At 40.5% G+C, this 22,129-nt stretch overlaps 1 long non-coding RNA gene across 2 annotated transcripts in view; it reads right to left on the bottom strand.

Moving 5' to 3' along the window:
• The window catches only part of LOC149916980 (uncharacterized), an 86,719-nt gene that overhangs the window by 5,362 nt on the left and 59,228 nt on the right, over positions 1–22,129 (bottom strand). Inside the window, exon 1 of one of the 2 annotated variants that reach the window (XR_016468515.1) lies at positions 1,260–1,357. The exons of the other annotated variant lie outside the window; for it this stretch is intronic. This is a non-coding gene — a long non-coding RNA (uncharacterized LOC149916980). Of the gene's footprint in view, positions 1–1,259; positions 1,358–22,129 lie in introns of those variants that run through there. 2 annotated transcript variants of the gene reach the window in all.

Raw genomic sequence — 22,129 nt, 5'->3', positions numbered from 1 at the left:
AAGCAGATGGATACCAAAATTCACTTCTCTCCAAGAGTAAATCTGAGCTCCTTGTTGAGTAGCTATGAATTGATTGGTACTTATTGCATTTGTTTTCTCCCCACAAGGAAATAAAGACATCTGCTGCAAATACTAATGGACCACCTGCCCACAAGAAATTGTAGCCAGCCATACAACAAACAATATGAGAAACCACCCTGAACATCACTAAGAATCTCCACAAAGCGTAAATCCTTTCAGATCTTGATCAAGTGCAAGAACGAGCCATTCATTTACAGTTTCTGCCCTGAATACCTGCATACATCTATTGCTTATTTCTCTTTACTGCACCTTTGGGAGCAATGACTGCTAATTGAAATGCCCTTCCCCCTTTGTAACAGTCAGCAGCAGCTTTGATTACTGTATTCCAATAAATAATACAGCTGTATTAATTCAGACAGAGCAATTAACACACAGGCCAGAAAATTTTACTGTGTCACTTTTACTGTATACTATCTATCAGGTTTTTTTTTTCCTATGGAAATACCATCTCCTATTGAATGCCAAATAAATTCAGCTACTGTTTAATATTTCCAACAATCATTTGTCCCATTAGGAAGCATGTGGCAACATCTTTTAGACCATTCCATTTATTCTCTCTGCCCTGAACGTAATCTGGACCACACTACATCCTTTGAGGTGCCTTTTGTTTTTATAAGGAACTAATACTGACCTCTTGGATCAGATACAGAAAAACAACATTGCCTTCTTAGATCTGTTTCCTACTTCCCTTTTGTTTCGGTTCACTACAGGTATCAACCTCATAGAAAGAAAAGAAAATTTTCTTCCCACAAGAATTAACATTCTAACAAAGTAATGCCCAAAATTGAGCAGTTTTGGAACAAAGAGCTTGAGTGGTAGGGGGAGAGGGGAGAAGAAAAGCTATCTGCAAAGCACCATAGTACTTAAGTAACTTCACCTTGCCTTCTGCCAAAGATCTTGCACCATTTCTCAGAAATTTCATTTTCTAAGAGCACAAAAATTACTCATTTGGTAAAAGATTCATTGCAGCAAAAACTGCAGGGATGCCAGGATAGGTTTGTTCACTATTTTTAAGTTTCCCAAAACAAAGCAAATTCTGAAAACTCCTTATGGTTCTTAAACAGAGCACATGATGAATGTGTGAGCATGCTTTTCTGTTCTTTTAATCAGTCAGTGTGTAAGATACCTTATTATCTATTTTTATATGCATTCAAGAGATTGGAGAGAATTCTTTGTACCTGCATTTCTCTTCTGATAGAAAGGTTTTACAGTTCATTACTCGGACGGTTTCTTGTCAGCTTCTGGTGTATTCCAAAGAGTCAGTGCTGCTAGCTTAATTCAGACAGACCTATGAGACAGACCAAAGAGCTGCTCTAAGAGTAGATGGTGCAGAGAAATGCAAGTTGTACTTCACTCTTAAGTACATCTCATGCTTACAAATACTGAATTCTCTGTAGGTCTAAAAACAGAGATAACACTTTGTAACCTATTTTTGCCATCCATTTGAATTTTAACTTAATAGATTTGGGAAAACTATTTTTCTAGCTATTGTTAATGCATAATGAAGAAATCAACACTTAGAGGAATATTCTGAAGACACTTGAAAGGAATTGTGAATGAAATGCTTCAGAACGACTCCTTGTTTGAGAGAAGCTCAGAACGTGTTTTGTTACTTTTCAGTTTGAAGTACATCACAGTCTCTTGTTTTGTATTATCAAGTAAATACAGAAGTTAGTTATTTAAGTTATTAAACAGAATCAGAAGGAAGTAATTGTGGTTTCAAACTGCAGAGACCTGAGCAAACTGCTTGTTGTCCCCTTCAGTAGATCACACGACTACAAAGGACTCGAAGCATTGCACACAGTAAAGGTAATGCAGGAACCAGGCAGCATTTTATTGCCTGATTCTGCTCAAAATTTTTTTTCTAACTTTCATTTGCAGAAAAGTCAACTTGTAAAGATTGATAGAAAGTATGAGATACCAGTCATGATTTAAGACCCTGACTTCTTTCCACATGCTGCGACTGAGCTCTACAAATTGTCCTGTTCACTGAAAGCATCCAAATCACAGTTCACAGTGGCTCAAGAAGATGCTAGAAGCTTAACAGAAGAATAACTGAAATCACCGGGTGCACTGCCTTTTTCCCTGGAGTTCTCTTATTCCTTAAACCTTTCTTCACCTCTTCTCTGTGCTACCTAGCTAGATATCAGCTTTCTCCCTGCAGAGCCTCTGTGCTGCACTCCCGCAGATGGCAGCTGTGAAACGAAGCAGAGCTGCTGAGTGCAGTAGCTATACAGCCTTCCTCAAGAAGCCCAGACTGTGCTAAGGAACACAGAAGCAATAGTTCCTGTAAAATAAAAGCTGCTTCCTAGAAGCTTCACACCTGCCAGAGAAAATGATTTCAAGGAACGAAGGAAGACTACTGCTACCTTACATCTGGGTAAGATCAGGCACGAACCAACGTAGGTGTTTGTCACGCTGCTTGAGAAATGAGTGCAGTCTGCTTGCACAAATCAGTCGCTCTCATAACTGCATCCTCCCACCACCTGACTGGCCTTGGGAAGAAACAAAAGGGAAAACCTAGAGGCAGTCATGGAATCATAGAATGGCCTGGGTTGAAAAGGACCACAATGCTCATCCAGTTCCAACCCCCTGCTGGGCGCAGGGTCACCAACCAGCAGACCAGGCTGCCCAGAGCCACATCCAGCCTGGCCTTGAATGCCTGCAGGGATGGGGCATCCACAGCCTCCTCGGGCAACCTGTTCCAGTGCATCACCGCCCTCTGGGTGAAAAACTTCCCCCTAATATCTAACCTAAACCTCCCCTGGCTCAGTTTAAAACCATTCCCCCTTGTCCTATCACTATCCATCCTCATGAACATTTGTACCCCCTCCTGTTTATATGCTCCCTTCAAGTACTGGAAGGCCAAAATAAGGTCTCCCTGGAGCCTTCTCTTCTCCAAGCTAAACAAGCCCCGTTCCCTCAACCTTTCCTCACAGGAGAGGTGCTCCAGCCCTCTGACCATCTCAGTGCCCTCCTCTGGACCCACTCCAAGAGCTCCACGTCCTTCCTGTGCTGGGGGCTCCAGACCTGGACGCAGTGCTGCAGATGGGGCCTCACAAAAGACGAGTAGAGGGGGACAATCACCTCCCTGTCCCTGCTGGCCACCCCTTTTGTAATGCAGCCCAGAACACAGCTGGCCTTTTGGGCTGCAAGCACACACTGCTGGCTCATGTCCGGCTTCTTGTCCACCAGGACCCCCAAGTCGTTCTCTGCAGGGCTGCTCTCAAGGAGAGCAGTCCCACAGGGTGTTCCCAGTTTTCCCATTCATTCTTCAGGAAGAATCGTTTGTGTTTCTCCGTGGGCACCCAGTTAGCCTGTGTTTTAGACATAATCAAATGCTCATATGCAGAGTATAAAAACATTGATTGGAGATATTCAGGTCTAAAAAGCTTACAGTTGTCTTAAAAGTGAGGGGAGTTTCTGCTAAACTGTATGTTCGCACTTCCAAGCACAAAGCCTGAGAGCACAAGGAAGCTACCAGGAACAGGAAAGAGCATGTTGCATTCCTAGTAAGCCAAGAACTAGAGAGATACAGCTCCTTGGGCAGTAAAATCAGAGAACAGCTCTTATTTAAGACCCAAACTGCACTTCGGCAACTTCTACGATTTTAAAAAGCTGTCTCTAAACTACATAGAAGTCCTTTCCTCTACAGCCGAGGATAACAGTATATCAGTGAGAAGCGAAGTGCACAAATCCAGCTTTCTCTTTCATCTGCAGCCATGGCAGTTGAGGAGATTGCCAACTACAGCCTATCAGCACTGCCCACACTTCTGATCTGCTTGTGCAAATACTCTCCTCTGTTTCAGCTGAGGTCCAGTATTTTCTCTCTGCTGATTCAAGCCATCTCCCAGTAGAGGATGCTCACTGGGATGGCTCAGCTCCATGAGCTGCAGCAGGTGGCACAAGGCAGCTGGCAGGACCGCAGCAGGAAGCTCACCCAAAGTGAATTTCCAAGTCCAACTGCAGAACATCAACCTTCTTCCCCTTTCTAAATCCACCAGATAATCTTGAAGGTTTTTCTGTTAAATAATAGAAAATGCCACATGATGACAACTCATTGACTCAGCTTAAATAATAGGCGCTCGGAGATAACTACTGAACACGCACTGGAAACAATTTACAACCAGGATGAGAGAAAGCCAACACACCCACAGCACTCAAGTTCTCTGGAAGCCCTTACAAAGAGACTCATAAGTGAGTTGTGCTAACCCTTTTTTTCCCCCCACCATGAGCAAAGAAAAGAATTTATTCAGATCTTTGGAATTAGGGCTTTTCATTCCTATCACATACTGGATCAGATCCCGACTATTCACCTTCTTAGCATTACCTTTACTCTTGCATGCTACACAAACAAAAATATATTCTTCTACAACACTGGTCACACCCTCAGCCTAGGCTATATAATCTGCTCATTCTCATGTAGGCTCTTGTATAAAATCCAAGTAAACACTCCAAGTTTTGATGTTCATCTTCTTTGTCTAGTTTCCCGTCACAACAGACTACTCCCATAAACGAAGAGCACAACCACCTTCTTCATCAAGGGATGAAGAAATGGTAGCTAAAGGCTGTAAAAATGTTTACTCACATCAAACAAATTCATCTTCAAAACACGTATGACTTACCAGACTTGAAATATTACCAGAAGAATCTGATGAGCAACACAAAGTAACATAATAACCTTAATTTTACGCTGCATAATGTGTTCATTACCTTGAATTTCTCTACAAAACCAACAACAGAAATAACTGATATCAAAGGTAGACACTGTATTGTAATTAAAGAGAAAATAAAGGCCAGTAAACAAATAGCAGCCATAACTACTGTAGGATTAATGGTTTCCTTTCACTGAAAGCTCAGAGCTTTATAACAACATGACTGAGTCAGAGAAACACACAAAGCCTGGAGAAGGCTGGATAGTGATAGGACAAGGGGGAATGGTTTTAAGCTGAGACAGGGGAGGTTTAGATTAGATATTAGGAGGAAGTTTTTCACCCAGAGGGTGGTGAGGCACTGGAACAGGTAGCAGGGGGTTGGAACTGGATGAGCATTGTGGTCCTTTGCAACCCAGGCCACTCTGTGATTCTGTTAAGTCATTTTGAAGTTCTGAATACTGTAAGAAAACACTTGAATCATCAGCTACATCTGACAACTTAACTTATATGCTGATTCAGCTGAGGTTCTGGAGCAAGTATGAAAACTACTGATCATTACAAGAAGCCATCAAGTCCCTCATGTCATCCCTCTGACTGCTTCTCTCAATCTGTTCAGAGAACACCCACAATGACTGAGGCTTCACAGCCCAGAGCTTAATTATCACCACCTTCAAAAGGCTTTTCTTCAATTTTAACACAAATTTTATTCGATAATTAATGTCAAATTTACATCAAATCAAATACTTAATACTCCCTTCATTTTCTGTCCTATTCACCACCAAATATGGAGAAAAATAATTTATGACATTTCTACATACCTGAAAACAACTATCCTGTTCCTCCCTAGCCTAACGACTGAAAACTCAGTCTTTCTTAAAGGATTCCTCTTTACACTGCTGCTCTTACCCAGTTTTTCAGATCAGGCCATGATTTGTTCAAATGGTGGGACATGAGAACATAGTTCTCAGCTGATGCTGTACCAGTGCCAACCAGAGCAAGACTACATTCTGTGTCATAGAGATTAAACACCTGTTAATAAATCCCTGTTCAGTGTTTACCATCTTCATGACCAGCATGAGATAGCTGTTCTGCATTCAACTTCTGATCTGCTAAAAACCTAAATGCTTTTGTGCAGAAACTGTTAGCCTGTTTACAGCTGCTCTTTGGTAATTATTCACTTGGATGTTAGCAATTTCCCCATCAAATCAATTCTGATGAATATGCCTAGAAAACACATTAACTGGAAAGATCTGAATTTTTTAAGATACACGAGCCACAACTTAAATCAGAGCTCCTGGCAGCTCACACTCAGCAGGTAACACTGGATGGCCTAGCTCCCCTTTCATTTCCAATAACGCTACCTCTGTTTCACTGCAGCATGATAAACGCATGCTTTTGTAACATGGAGAAGAAGTGAAATTAAAGCATACAGCACAGATATGACCTTCTCAATCTGACTGAGCCTTTAGAAGCTGAAATGTCAAAGATGGGCAGCAGAACTCTAACTGTAGAACCCGCTTACAAATGAGTTGTAAATTCCAGCTGGTTATGGTGATGAGGTTTCTATTCACCTCTAGCCCAGTATTAGACAGTCTTCACAACATGCAAAGCTTTTGCATTGTGGTAGTCATTTTGCAGAAGAACATCAGCATAGGATACTGAAATTCTCTTTTCAGTGATGCGTGGCGATAGGACAAGGGGAAATGGCCACAAACTGAAGCATAGGAAGTCCTGCACAAATAGTAAGGATGACGGAGCACTGGAACAGGCTGCCCAGAGAGGTTGAGAAGCCTCCTTCTCTACACGTGTGCCTGGCCTACCTGTGGAATCTGGTCTAGGGAGCCTGTTTTGGCAGGGGGGTTGGACTTGCTTGTCTCTAGATGTCCCTTCCAAGCCTGTACAATTCTGTGATTGTGCAAAAAAGATATACTGCAGTCGGTTTATGTATTGCAAATCCAAACATTCAGGATCAAACCTGAATCTCAGATAGCCTGCTTTTATTGCATTACTTTATAATGCATTACTTGTCTGCATTTATTAAGATTCCAACAATTTGAGAACATGAGAAACAGATAAAAACAATTTTACTGTGATGAGTTGAGCGTGGCAGCTCAATTCGTTCCAGACTGAGTGAAGAAATTACTTCCTCCTGGAAAAAGTGAGATGGCCATTAAGTAACTGCTCCACACTGAGAAGGGACAGATATGGAGAAGAGAAAAGGAAGAACCACAAAAAGGACAAGAAATAAAATGTTAATGGGGCAATAATCCAGAAAAGCATCAAAACTCATGAGATATTGTTTCACCAATCTTTTCTCCCACAGAACTAGCAAACCTCAAATCAAAGCTGTTATTACTTTTGACTGTATTGCAGTACTAAGAAATAAAACACATCATAATCAACCTCATTACTCTTAGTATTATTAGCAGAAGGAACACACAGCATAAAACATCATTTAAAAGGCACAACAAAGAGCATCCAGGAGCTTTTTTTTTATTATTATTATTTTTTTTGGTAATCAGCCTTGACAAGCTCTGGGCTGACTTTACTGATATACTGACCCTGCCCACAAGCAAAACATGTCCCTTTGCCACGGCTGATCTTTCCTGGACACCCCTGCCACAGTGCAACTCCATTTGAAACAGTTGAAAAGGTCAAAGGCTGTCTTCTCCTGTTTCATACTAAATTTGAGTAAATTCATGTCAAGGCATCTGAAGTATTACAATTTGCTACGAGCTCTTTGCTTGTGCATTGTGCTCTCTCTTACTTCCCTGCTTCTATCCACTACTTTTGGAAAGCAAATTTGGCTTAAAGGAATGATTATGCAACTGTTGCTTAAAGGCATGACGCCTTCATTTTATACAGCTGTGCGTGCATTGCAGCTAACAACAGAGAGCAAAATCAGAGAGAGGCTTTTCTGTCCACCCTGAGTCATCTTTCACCCAGTCATGACACACAGAACAATTGTGAACACAGCCTCCAGCCTGCATTTCCCCAGCCTGGGCCATCAGAACCACTGCAATGTCAACTTATTTCCAGGAGTTCGATCAGTAGCTTGGCACCTACAGAAGTGCAAGAGAGTGGAGATCCACTCTTTCAAAGGATTCTCCTTCCATTAACTACTGACTGTCTCTCACAGCTGCAATGCTTTGCTAGCACACTCTCTGGGCTCCAAAAGCCAAGGCAGCCACCAGTTACTGGTGCTTGCAGTCGCTAAGAGGAAGCATCTATTGATAAGGCTGTAAGACTTACCCAGTCATTAAGTATTCATTACATAGTTGCAGTGCATTATCCACATGAACAAACTAAAAGCTACCACCCTAAGCACTTGATGTAAAACTACATAGGTTGCTCTGAAATAAATGCCTCCTATTTATTTCCACGCAAACTACAACAAATATATGAGCACTATGATAGACTACATTCTCAGCAACACTGTTTTTCAACAATCACCAACACTAGCTAGGCATTTTTCACCAGCAATGAACAAAGGCCTGCACGCTGTGCTCATACAAATCTGCACCAGCAGAGCCCTGTAAGCATTCAGCATGTATCGATGAATGTCAGTGGGTGCTAATTATCCTGCACAGAGGCATTCAGTTCCATACCTTTGCTCCATACACCCTCCCATGTCAGACACCACTCTGTCACACTGCCCCTCTGCTGCCATTTGTCACACTGCAACAAAATATAATGAGATATATCAATGGAAAGGTTCAGCCTCTACTGCCATACCACCAACATCCACCTCTGATGTTGTGGGCTACCATCATAAATTGGAGACATCACTTTCAGAGAACCCCTCATAATTAAAATAGCAAGATTAGAGTATGGGAAACGATGAGAGCAACACCTATTTTCTCAAGTACCTAATCCACCAAGGACAATTTTTGTTTATCTCACTTCCCAGTCAAATCTTGCCAACAGGTTGGTGGGCTTTCAAGTCAGATTTGCCATCACAGGACCTGTTTTGCTGCAGAAGTGGCAGCAAAATTACTTTTGACTTAAAAGCAGACAAACAACTGCATAGACAAAAGGAACTTTTGATCAGCATAACACAAACTGTTGAAAGAGGTGATTATTCTCTTCTTAATCATCGTTTTCTCATTTTTTATCTTACACAAATGTTATGAAGTATATTTTGCAAAAAGGAACGCGTTCATTTAAGAGATCTTCATCTGTACATCCTGGAATTACATCAACAGCAACAATAACAACATTAATAATAATTTCCAAGTAGAGAAATTAAATTAGATAATCATCTCCAACTCCCTCTGATCCTGATTAGAATTGAACAAACGCTATTTTCCAATGTTCGACTCAGTAAAATACAGTCTAAACTTCTGTTTTTAAAAAGGTATCAAGACTCCCAAGACGCTAAGCGACTTGTTTTCATGTTCTGGGAGCCCTGAGAAGATAGCAAGTGCGCGGAATTTAGAATTGAACACAAGGAGGTTAAAGTATGTCTCTCTTACAACTTCTCCTCCCAAAAATCCAGTCATACTCCACTGCTTAAGTTTAACCCAGTTTTCACAGATGGCAGTGGAATGACGATTGGCTTGGCTATTTCTCGTGGCCTTTTTTTAATCTCTTTCATTGAAAGCAATGTACAAAGATAACAATATCAAAAGAGTTAACCTTGTTCAACACAGTGCTCCCAACACCAAATATGATGGAACGGAGGACATTTGGAAAAAACAACACATATATATTAATTCTTTAAGATGGCAACTCAATCAGCACAGCTCCCATTGGAGAGCTCTCCAAGGAGCTGGCTCCTGTTTCACAGCAATTTTCAGCATACCATCTCACAAGTACATGCCAACAGCTTAACTAAATGCAAGCAAGCCGCACAATTATCTGCTGTCATCAGTGGAAGCAAAGTGTAACACAGCAGCGATAACAAAAGCAAGTATATTGTTTTCATCATTTCTGGTGGAGATACCATGCAGCATTTGTACTTCATTATTGCATTACTGCTCCATGGCAACACAGAGAGGGGTTTGGCCAGAGTACAGATTTTGTGTCCAGGTCTAGAACAACCCATGTTATCTGTGCATAGAACTGCCTTCTCAAATCTGTGGTTTTCCTTTAAATAAATAGCCTCACCTCCATTAAAATGCCACACAGAAGAAAGAAAAAAGTAAACATGTGCAGACAAAGGAGACGTAAAAGTGGAAATCTTTCCAGTATGGATCCTGTTTTTTATCCCTGAAAGGAAAAAGAACAGCAAAATCTTTCCCATGCGCTTCACTTGCTTTCTCTTTGTAATCCTTAAAAATCATTTTATTTATTTTCCCCAAAGTTTTTGAAAGAACAATCAGATAAGGTATTTGTTTTTTTGACACACACAGAAAGGGCCCAGTCCCAGAGCTGGCCCCAGTGCTATTGCAATACAGACTCAGAACAGAATTACACTTATGAATAAAAGTTACTGATATCTTGCAATTTCCTGCTGTCACAGAATGATGAAGCTCCTCTTAAAATGATGGTTCTGCTCCAGTGGATATATTCTATCTGCAGCACATAGAATATATAACCTAGCTTGCTCCATACACACGTGACACAAAGATATTGGCCAACAGGAAAAATTTAACTGGCAACTTCCAGGCTTGCACATCTGTCCCATTTCAGACTGAACTTAGAGCCAAGCAGCTGAAAGTTAACACAGTGCGTATCCTCTGCAGATTTACACAAAGTAGGCTTCCCAATCATTCAACAGGATCCCACAGAAATCACCTTTTACTGCTAAAAGTGCATTTATTTGATCTGCAGCCTTGCTTTCACACCTGAAAATAAATTACAGCACGCTTGTGAAAAATAAGCTTTTAGCAAATTCCAGTCTGGGTCCAAACTCTACATCACGGACCACTACACCACAGTTATTTCTGACTGCTCTCATCTTCCAAATATTTTCTGAACTTGTTTCTCCCTTTGAAACTTTGAGAAGGACAATATTTGGATTAATATTCTACAGAAAACTTAAGTCCTGTAAGAGGTTTTATCTTTCTTAAAAAAGTTACCCCCCTCCTATAATCACTGAAGCAAAACAAACAGAACCAAGCATAATCAACTGCAGACACTGCAGGCTTCTTTGTGTATTTCAATTTAAAATCAAACGAACAAACCAAAAGACATTAATTATTTGTGGGTGCCTATAGTGCTGCAGGTGATGTGAGGTTCAACACATGTGCTGGATGACAATGGGTTTCCAAAGAGTTAAAGTATTGCAGCCAGAGTCCTTTCTGCCAGTGATTGCTTTTCTGTTTAGTTCTATAAATGAAATTTATTAAAACCATTACATGCACAGTGATGCCACAATATCCAGAGCAAAGTTACTAAATCTAAAAGAGCTTTTATTTAATCAGGAGATAGCTAACAGATGTAATACTGGGGGATGAGGCGGAACCTGGTTTTACATTCAGCCTCTGACAACATGTTTTTATCACTTTCAATAATGTGCATTCCATATTTTCCTGAATATATTGCTTTGAATAAGAAGTGGTCATTTCTAAGAACATCCTCGTTACTACACCTGAACTGTTCTGCTCACATGCCCAACTGGAAGCAAATTTTTTTCTTGTCTTCTAAAAACCTACCCAGTCACTTTTTAACAAGCATCTCCATCTCCCCATCCATCTTGTCTGCACGAAGAAGGGATAACCTGCAGCTGAATTACAGAAAGCCTATTCTCCCAGTGGGATCTGAGATAAGATAGACCGCATTAACCCTAAGATTCATTCCTCAGCTAGGAATTCTCCCTAACTCTTGTAAGAAGATCACAGGAAACAGGCTGGGATAGGAGATCTATGGAGTGCACTTTCATCACCAGCTTTCACGAGGAGAGAAATGGTAATAAGGTCACAGAAGCCTTCAGTGCTTGGGTGGCTAGAAGACAATTCTCTAAGTTTGCTGGCATTTCAACCTTGATACACAATGCAACGTAGGCCTCAACTATCCACACATCTGGGATACTTAGTCCATACAGTATAGGCTTCAGGTGAAAATTCTAAGATGCGTCAGTTCCACTGATCCTCTCCATACAGTTTGCTAAGACTCCTTAAAAAGTTCTTCAAACACAGGATTTAATTCTACTAATTGTTAGCAATTGCTGTTCTCAAGGCACGATTATATGAATGTTTGTAAGTGTTGTTTACAAGCATGAACATTCTTGCCCATCATCTAGCACAGATCAGTTCTTTAAACCATAAAAGGCAGCCAAGTGTTTTGCACCATAGTATCAGTGTCTGCAAGTTCCCATATAATTTCCAGGTACTGAAGAATAAAAACAAGTCTTAACTTGCAACTTTGCTTCGAAAAAGTACTTTGTGTCTGCACAAGTTGTAGTGAAGCACAGAGGAAGATGGGTACATTGCAGCTTAATCTAAAACCTACGTTTTATAAAACCATCTCCTGCTTCTCTCTCTCGTGCCCTGCAAATAAACATCCCTACATGTGAACACATGCTACAAACTCTTCCTCCCCCCTATAGCCTCCAACCCAAAGACGTTGTACAACCTATTGATTTCCCTGGCCTAACCTAACACACTCTCCCTGCATTTCACCTTATAGTGAGAACCATCAAATTGCAATGACGTGAAACTTTTCACTTGTTTTTCTGTTTCCAGCAGCTTGGAGAAGTCTCAGAACAGATGGAGAGCATTTTGAGAAAAGGTCTCCATTTTGTAAGCAAATAGAGGGTGAAATAATTTCCTCATTATTGTCTGCTTCTTAGTCATAATTAGCCACCATCTTCAGACAGTCAAGTCAGTTCTATGACATGCATTTGAGCATTTATTCCCCATAAGCCTGGATGCTCAGGTACTCAAGAAAGCAGGCTTTTCATTTTTACTCATTTAGAAGTTAAGTAATAATTGAAAATACAGTTCATTTAAAAAGAAACTGTACCATTTTGATACAGCAAAGAACTGAGAAAGGAATTCATGTCCTGCTTTGTCAATAGCACTTGCACCTGACTTTCATAGCTGCTAACATGATGATTGAGAAATGAGGTTTAGTTGTTCTGAGCTGTCTTTTCTCTCATCCCCTCCAAGAAGGACGGGGGGCTAAGTGATGAGACTGGATTTTTACTTAGCTAACTCAACCAACCACATGCTACATCTACCTGACCACCTTCCTCTTCAGATCATTCTAAAGTAGAATAGAATAAAGCATAGCATCACAGAACGGCTGAGGTTGGAAGGCACCCTCAAATCACCTGGTTACAACTCCCCCCCTGCTGTGGGTTTTGTTGTCACTCACTAGTTCAGGCTGCCCAGGACCCCATCCAGGCTGGCCTTCATTAGATAATTCATCTTATTTGCTTGTCTGTTTGAGTATACGACAAAGCAGGTTAAATGAGCTCAAGTATAAATCTAATCATTGTAATTCTTCATGTCCTTACATCTTCTTTGCAGCTGTCTTTTGTACAAAATCAATAGCACAGCTGATTTAGTGCCCTCTAGGACAGTTTCAGAAAAATTCTTCCACAGTTAATGTAGATGCAATTTTTCTCTGTTCTACTTCTGGCTGAGAACACAGGAAAGGTGCAATGTCAGGACAAATCTTCTGATTCTCAGTTACGGGCTGACCTCCATAAACTCAACATGAATTAGAGCAACTGCTCTGAACTGCGTGATCTGTGACGGCCTCTGCACAGAGGGAGCTCCGCTTCTCCACAACAAATACCTGGTGAGGGAGGGTAATTCTGTAGGGCTGGATCCTGTTCTGTACCTGAAGGCTTCTCTGCCACTGCTGAGTATTTAGTGGGCATCGTCCTTACGGACAGGATAGTTTATATACCTAATGCTACAGTGCAGTTTTTAGAAGCACAATATTAGCAAGCAGGAACAGTGTAGTGAATATGAAGGGTTCCCAAAAATCAGAGCATCTGTTCTCTCTAAAGCCATCATGCAAGTCACAGGTTTTAGCTTCTAGGAAAGTTGAAAAAAAGAAAGCCAAGGTGAGCTAGTTTTGTTCCTCACAAAGAATAAAACAATTTTCTAGTGATTTGCCTTTTTATAACTTGCATACGCTTTTAAATCCAGGTGACCCTCCTCCTATTTACCTGTATACTTCAATAAATGGAAAATGCATGATATCCTGTACCTTAAAGGCAATCAGTTTATATCATCCTAGGAAGACTTTCTTGCCTTAAGAAAGTTTCTTTATAAAATTCCTTTTGCCCGTGGCTAAATGCTACCAGAGTATTAGAAGACAAATAATACTGTATGCATGCTATTAAGGGGAAGTTATGTTTTCATTTGAAAAACATTTGTAATAAATGTGACAGAAAAGGCACCAAAGAGGAGGATAAGTGCACAAAACTCTTTCCTTACTCTCAGGAATGTTAGCTTGAAAATAGTCCAAAACATGATGTGCAATAGATTTGGCAAGCAGACACTGATAAAACACATCATGTTCTCACCATGCAGTCTGACACACTGTACTTGGCAGCATCTGCCTAGCAATGGACAAGAAATAAGTTACTGCAGAAGCTAAATGACCACTAACTCATTCAGCAAATTTATTTCCTTCATACATGGGTTGAAGTTACTAGCAGAAACGTCTGCACTAGAAATCTGCATCTAACCAAGTGTGTGTATTATTTGTGTCTTTTCTGCTATATTGCAAGAGGAAACGCTCTCTCCCACAGAAGTTCATCTGTTACCAACTCCTAAGTATTCTGCATTTGCAACAATATACACTGATAACACCTTCTTTAATAACTAAAGTAAAGCTGTCATTTCATTTACAGCTTATTGTGCAAAATCCCATACTCTAAAGATTTCGGCTTCTCTGAATCTCTGAATTATTTCAAGCACAGCTTTCAGTGGAGTAGTGAGTGGCCATTTTAGTGTGCAGGTACATAGAAAGCAAGAGAGGTGACTAAGCATAAGCAGTCATAAAAGAACTTATCCAACAAAATGGACATAAATTCTATTTGTAGTTCTGAAACTGCCAGGCTCCATAAACAGCATGAATTAAGCTGGGATGGTAGCTGAGACCTCCCAGCTACTGAAGGGAAGTTGAAGTAGCAAAATAATACATTTCAACTGTCAATTGTCTAACTCTTATTAAATATCCTAAAGGCAACGCATTTTTTTTTTTTTACAACTGCCCTGAAAATTACTGGGACTCGGAGAGAGCATTTTTTTGAAAGATGTCTGTCTAAAGGTTTACTTTTGGGGAAGATTAAGTGCTAAAGCTTAGCAAACTGCATCTGTCTCACCAGACCTTGCTACTGCATCCATTCTCCAGAAGTCCCTCAAGTTAATTAACTTATCCCTGGTCTGTAAAACCTTCAGTGGATGCAAGCAGGCCACAGCACACATACAGTGCTAGAGCAGGTGACGATTTTGCTCCTCTCCTTCCATAAATCCCATACTAATTATTATATCTTCCCTTCACACTAAACTGAAAATAATGCGCCTTTCATTGGTCTGCATCTTTAACCTGGTCAAGAGTACTGAGATGAGAGCACAATAACATGAGAGAAGAATGAATTACAACACCTATTTATCTCATCTGCAACTCATCTAGCAAATCCAGTGAAAATTTAAACCTCCTGTAAACCACCAGGTTTTTGCTAAATCCAGAAAGGTTAACTCTATACCTCCAAATTTCCATATGACAAAGTTACCAGAACTCTTCATCTCCCAACTGGTTAGTTCAAGCTGATGGGTATGCACATCCTCCTCTGCATTCATTTGATTACTCCTTGTTCCTTTACGCTGTTGGTTCCAAGAAAGGTTGAGGGAACGGAGCTCATTTAGCTTGGATATTAGGAGGCCCTTGGGAGGTTGCCCAAGGAGGCTGTGGATGCCCCATCCCTGCAGGCATTCAAGGCCAGGCTGGATGTGGCTCTGGGCAGCCTGGTCTGCTGGTTGGCGACCCTGCACATAGCAGGGGGTTGGAACTGGATGATCATTGTGGTCCTTTTCAACCCAGGCCATTCTATGATTCTGTGATTCCAACTTGTCCCTTGTGCGGGCTGATTCAGCGCTCTGCACACAGAGAGTTGAATGCAGATAGGATTCATCACTCTGAGACCTGACCAGCAATTAGACAAGTCCAACATCTGATAAATGGCTTACAGGTGGGACATGGGCTGTTCCAGTACTGTTGAGGATTTAACACATCATAGCGTGTACTACTGCTCACAGAGTTGTGAACACTGATACTAATTATTTTTCATGTCATTTCACCGTTAGCACCACTGCACTAATATTTACTATCTTTCCTTTAAAGGGAAAGACAAGCAGAGAATGAACCACACAGATCTGCAAACTATTGATGCTTTGCTAGTTCCTGACATGTCTAGCATATGCTCTGAGAGCTAACTCCACTCAGCCTGCCTTTGCATAATAGATTTTTGAGAAGTATTGTCAGGGGTAAGAGGGAAAAAGCTTATCTTCCTTGCCTCAGCCAGTCCTTTTGTTCTGAGGATTTTGACACAGATAAGGACTTCACTAGCTCTACTGGGAATTAAACAAATTGACTCTAATAGGGTTTAATGTATAATGATTAGCTCATTTATAAAAGAGTCTACCCAATCCTCAATTATTCAGATATGGGTCAAGATCAAGGGAGTACATCAAAACAAATCCTGCACCTGTAGAAGAATTCAGATGTTAATTAAAAGAGAAACAGATCGATGGACTCTAACCCCATACAGAGATAAAGGAAGAAACATTAGAATTAAGGAGAGTCAGTACACCTCCCCCTCCACGTAACACTATTTCAGGTAGTATCAGCTGCTTGTATTGTCTTGCAGCTTTTTTTCTTTATCAGGCTGTATTAAATGGAAACGTGGACCAAGATCCATGATTCATAACTTGACACAGGTGGATGACATTTGGCCCACATGAAAACGTTAATAATACACAGCTGAGCTACAAATTGATAAATGCATCTTACACAGAAACACTGAAAAAAATTAATCATGGCACACGTTGCATGATGTGTCGTTAAGCTGAGACTTAGCTTGCTATGCTAAGATTGAGATTCAATCCACATGAAATCAGTCTAAAAATCAGCTTTTTGTTAGTCTTTTCCACTCATCGTTAGTTAAGGCGGAGTTAAAAAATAGAAGTGTAGGCACATAAATGTCAAACTGAAGAAATATAAATTGAAAGGAGATCAACAATAACAATACTAAATGATCACATTTCATTACGGGATGACTAAAAAAATTAGCAGCTGTTTCTTCTATGTAAACTGCATTTCCTTCCCTTTGGATGCTTGTTTTGATTTGGGAAGGGCCAGACTTTCCTCAGTCCTGAAGTCTGAATAGTCTTTTTTAAAAATAAATGAATACATCTGATTCTGCTGCCTGATACTCTCTGAAACGTCTTCAAAAATGAAATAAACTGTTCAAATGTATAAAAAAAGTTCTAAGTTAACATTCTGACTCTAATTGAGGACCCAAGTTATCTTCTGGATGAAGGCTGGGGCAGAAAAGCAATGAAAGCCTGGAGCACAGCACCACAAGCAGCTGTTTCAGCAGCCACTACCAGGGCTTCCCATGCCAAACAGCTGCATCACCCCTCACAAAGACATCACAGCCCAGCTCAGAATACAGCAGGAGTTTCTCAACTAAAAAGCACGTGAAGCCTTGAGCCTTTCAGTGAGACTAAGATGTGATGCAGGAAAGAAGAATAAACAATTTTGGGGGGGTTTTATGTTTGTTTGTTTTTAAAGGAGGTGCTGAAGCCTCTCCTGTATTTCATTGCTTCATTTCACAGTGAAGATTCATCTTATACAACAATAACAACAACAAAAAGTTTTTCCCCGAGGCTGAAAACTACCTGTAAGATTCAGATCCACTTGGAAATGCTGCAACTTGGTACAGCACGGCCAAAGCAGCTCTGTCTGCTCCTCAGCTCACCACCCAACCCTGCATTGCTGTCTAATTCCACTTACATTTACAATTACTATTTAGTACTAAATAGTAAAATACGTTAAAAAAAATAATTTTAGATTTGCCATCAGTACCAAAGAATAACTGAGGGTATAAAATATGTGCTTTTGAAAAAATAATATTGAAATTGCCTGCAACTAGCAAACGCCCTCTCCGTTTTCTGATGGATTCATAGCATTCACAGAAAACAAAACTGCATTTTGATCTTTCCTACAGATGTACAAAGGATTTTGTCTAATCATGCTGGAATATTAGCTAGCATAAGGAAACAAATATATTGCTGAAATAAGGTGGGCTTAAGAGTCAGAAAACTATCCTATGGGCAGCATACACTGCATCTCCCAAATAATGGGAACATTAAGACGCCTTTGTGCCACGTCCTCAGTTATACAAAGGCCATTTGTTGCAGTTCAGCAACAAAAGAGGGGTGCTGGGCAGAACAGAGCAGAACAAAAGTTAGAAAAGGCCCTTCTGGATTGCTAACTTCTGAGCCTCATTTCATAACAAAACAAATGTTCACGGTGAATTCCAATTCCAAAACTAAGGAGAAATAAGGACAGCGATTTCTTGGTGGTTTGGGGGGTTTTGCTTTTGTTTTATAGTTATATAAATATTCAATATACATAATTGCATGTATAATACACGCACAGAAACACAGTTGTGGGTTATTCTTAGTATTTGGCTCATTACTGGTTAGGCAGGTGGGTAACCTAAGCTGAATTAATTAAGGTGATGACGCACATTGATGGTATGAGAAGGCACAACTCCTGGCTCAGGTAGAGGTAAGTGATCTCTGCTATCCCACACACATGCAACCCTAAGAGCAGCTGACTGTCTCACCACATGTAAAACCCAAGTGGGATTTCTGAGAACCACAGAAACGTGAAGCTAAAACAGAATGTCAGGAAATTATCTTCTTTTTTTCCAGCCATACATCAAAGAAAAGCACAGCTTTTCAAGCAATACTTTCCACAGGGCAGTTTCTCATTTGAGTAAACATTTGCCCGGATACTGGGGTGCTACTTGAACTGTGATCTATCTCAGATGCAATACTTCAGTAATGACAAACCCTATGCATCCTGAAGTGAAACAGAATGCTACACACATCTCTGAAAATCCAATTAAGTCTCAGTGAGGCACTAGACTTTCCTAAATCACGTTTTTCTCCTTCGTATTTTACAATAGAAGATCATTGTTCCCATCGAAAGCAGGCTTGTATCTCCATCGACCCAGCAGGCCTGCAGAAGAAACCTAAATTGCCTCATAACCAGCTCATGACCTCAGTGCCTTTTAATTATGTGGGTTTCCCTGTAGCCTTTAGTTAACGTAGACATGTGGGGTGAGAAAGAGGGAGTCTACAACCCGCACAGAAGAAATACAGTCAGCCTGTTTATTTGAACGTACAGACCTCGCATCTCACTTCTGAAATATGTGAGCCCTGCATAAATTTAATAGCACTCATTTTCAATCCACGTCACTGCTGTTGCTAGCCAGGAACAGCTTAATTACATGGCCAGGGTTTTGAGTACCCTGCACATACACCTACATTTGAGCCTAAGGTAGATTGTGCATCAGCAGCAGGGGAAGAAACATCTGCAAGGAAAATATTTGGGCAGCTAACTCACGCTGAGCACTACAGTGCTACAGCAACACCAGGATGCTCTCAGCAGGATCAAATAACACCCGGGGCTTTGGGAGAGCAGTTAAAGCCTCTCTGACTACAACAGAATGGACTGCAGTCAGAGGTGTTGGTATTTCTTTCAGGCTGAAATTCAGACTGGACTACTTTCAGAGGAGTCCACGAAGGGATAACTAAGTGGAAACAAGTACTGTATTCAAGTTAGAATTCTTAGCAGCTTAAAGTTCACAATATGCAAATTTTATTTTTACTAAATTGGTTATGTCTAAGGCAAATTTCACCCTTATTTTCCCATTATCTAGACATCTTACTGTGTATTTATTTGTTTTGCTCAAAAGCTGTCACTTATTTTTCCTCTGCATTTTTCAGGTACCAGAGAAGCGCACATGAAATTAACAATTTCCCTTTCTGCAGCATGATTTCTTTTTATCTATCATTAATTCAGACAAATTTCTCACTGTTTAATGATTATCCCATTTTAATGTCACTGACGTATACTTTATTCCTCTGGGAATCTTGAAGTAGAAAGTTGAGAACGTGAACTTTCCTTTCAAGCTGCCCTTATCAGCATTCTTCAAAAACATGCCTAAAAGAAACCAAATTAGTCTACCAACATTCATACATAACTGCCTCCAAACCAGATTCACATCAAAGAGCAAAACTTCCCACAAGTACCTCCTGTCTGTCCTCTTACGATGAGTTAAGTCTTACACTACTGCAATGACAGCTTGCAATGCTGTCCTGTTCTATCTCTATTTTAATTAATATTATGTATTTGGTATTACATTTAGCAGCAATGCAAAAGCTGATACATTTCTTCCACCTTATGCCCTAGCAAAAGGCATCCATGATCCCCACCAAAAACACTCAAACACTTGTAGGTCATACGTTCCTTACTTCCTCACTGCTGGGAGTGACTTACAGTTCCCCTGCTGGGTTTCCCTGGCTAAAGGATGCTCTGCTAACCACGGACACACAGCCCCCTCTGCCAGCAACTGCTAGAAACTCTCCCTACATTTCAAAACATTTGTCCTAATTGTAAAATTCAAAGCGACCTATTTTTAATAACCATTTTTGAAGTCACTTCTCTCAATCTGTCACAGCTCTCTCTTCATGCCCTAAAGTTTTAAAAGATTTCAATTACATCTGTCCCAAAAGCTGTGGCAATGGCTATACTAAAAATATACTCACAGGATTTCAGTACTTCGTACAACTCAAGATGGCTATCATAGAACACCAGTGGTGAAAGGATTCCAAATGCAGGCATAATATTTAAACAAAGCTGAAGACACATCAATAATGGAAATCTGGTGAATCACTTACTCCTGACTCACAGGAATGCTGAATCCAGTATATCTATTAGTTTCCTGAAACACGGATTGTGTTGTGTTGTGATAGCACCACCTTTTATTAAGTTTGCTTGATACTTCCTATTTTGTAACCCCTGGTTTCAGACTTTTTATACCTTTACCATCTGGGATGGATATAGCATACTGTTTTTCACCTTAAAAACTTTCAAGAATTCATTACTTCCAGGACTGAGGCTACTGACAAACGCAACATTTTTGCCCATGTTTTCAAGGACCTAGAATTCTTACTGAAAATTCTCTTTCAGAGTTCTCTTATTCTGCACCAACTCGAATGCTGGAAAAACAGAATTCATACACGCATGAGGTAGTTTAAGACCTCCCAGTAACAGATAAAGCTGTCCCAGTTGGCTGCATTCTTATCTCACAACAGATCCTGACTTAGTTGGTTAAAATGGCAAGGCCAATGGCAGAGCCAACCAGCAGTAAACTCCAAGGTTATTTTCTGCTGGGATGTCTCATCCTCCCAGTTGCATTGTTTGGCATTTCATTCAGCAAAAGCCAGTAGTAAAAAAAACTTTAAAAACCATCTACAACTAAGATTTGAGATTTGTTTTCCAGTATCACCTGTTTCCAGATAGATTTTCAGGTCACAGTCACACAGAGCTACCCACACCTTCTAGTTAGTTAGGTATGGATACAGAATGGGAATATGGAGCCCATGGCTTGGAGATACTTCAGCACAGCCAGAAGTCTTTCAAGACAAAGCTGCAGCTCGAGATCAGTGAGCACAGACTCCAGGTTTCACAGCTTTATAAGATCAGCTTAACATTTGATCTGCGTGCTATTACACAGGCAAAGACAGAAGCAAAGAACTTGACATCTTTTTTCATTATTTTGTCAAAAAACATATAGAATAGCAAAGAGCAGAGACAGACCTCTACGTTATGATGCAGTGCTGGCCAATTGGAAGGGTACCATAAAAACAGCTACGCAGTTGCTTGTTTAAGACAATTACGAAGGTTAGTCTTTTTAAAATAGCCTGTATTACCACCTCTTGTGGAATCCACATAGCCAGACAATAGAATCAACAGACTTTCTTACTGCATTTCAGATGTAGTTGCTAACTGAAACCAGCAGGACTTGCCAGTTGCAGCTGGCACTTCAGGTAACATTTGCACCTGATGTTTGCAGGGAGATGAGCTCAGTGTTTCTGTGTTGATGTCACCTGAAGTGCTGACAGAGAAAAGCTCTTACCTGCTTCTCCTACCCTGAGCACTCTCACTCAGTTATACAGTATTTCTTTACAGCTTGTGGCCTATCTTTCTCATAATCTTTCTCATCCAAGAAGCAGAACCATCCATCTCTAAGCTGAAAACTTTAGGTCAAGTATTTCTTCCAGCCCAGGATTTTTTTACATTCGTTGGTTTCAACTCCAAACAAGGAATCACAGCACCAAGAAAGCAGCCTGAGCAACATTCTAATCCTACACTGAAGATCTCTAGGCTGTACAATGATTGCCCAT

The sequence above is a fragment of the Phasianus colchicus genome, chromosome 8 (genome assembly GCF_987193195.1).
Source record: "Phasianus colchicus chromosome 8, bPhaCol1.hap1.1, whole genome shotgun sequence".
Lineage (NCBI taxonomy): Eukaryota > Metazoa > Chordata > Aves > Galliformes > Phasianidae > Phasianus > Phasianus colchicus.
This window is presented reverse-complemented; position numbering and strand designations above follow the sequence as displayed.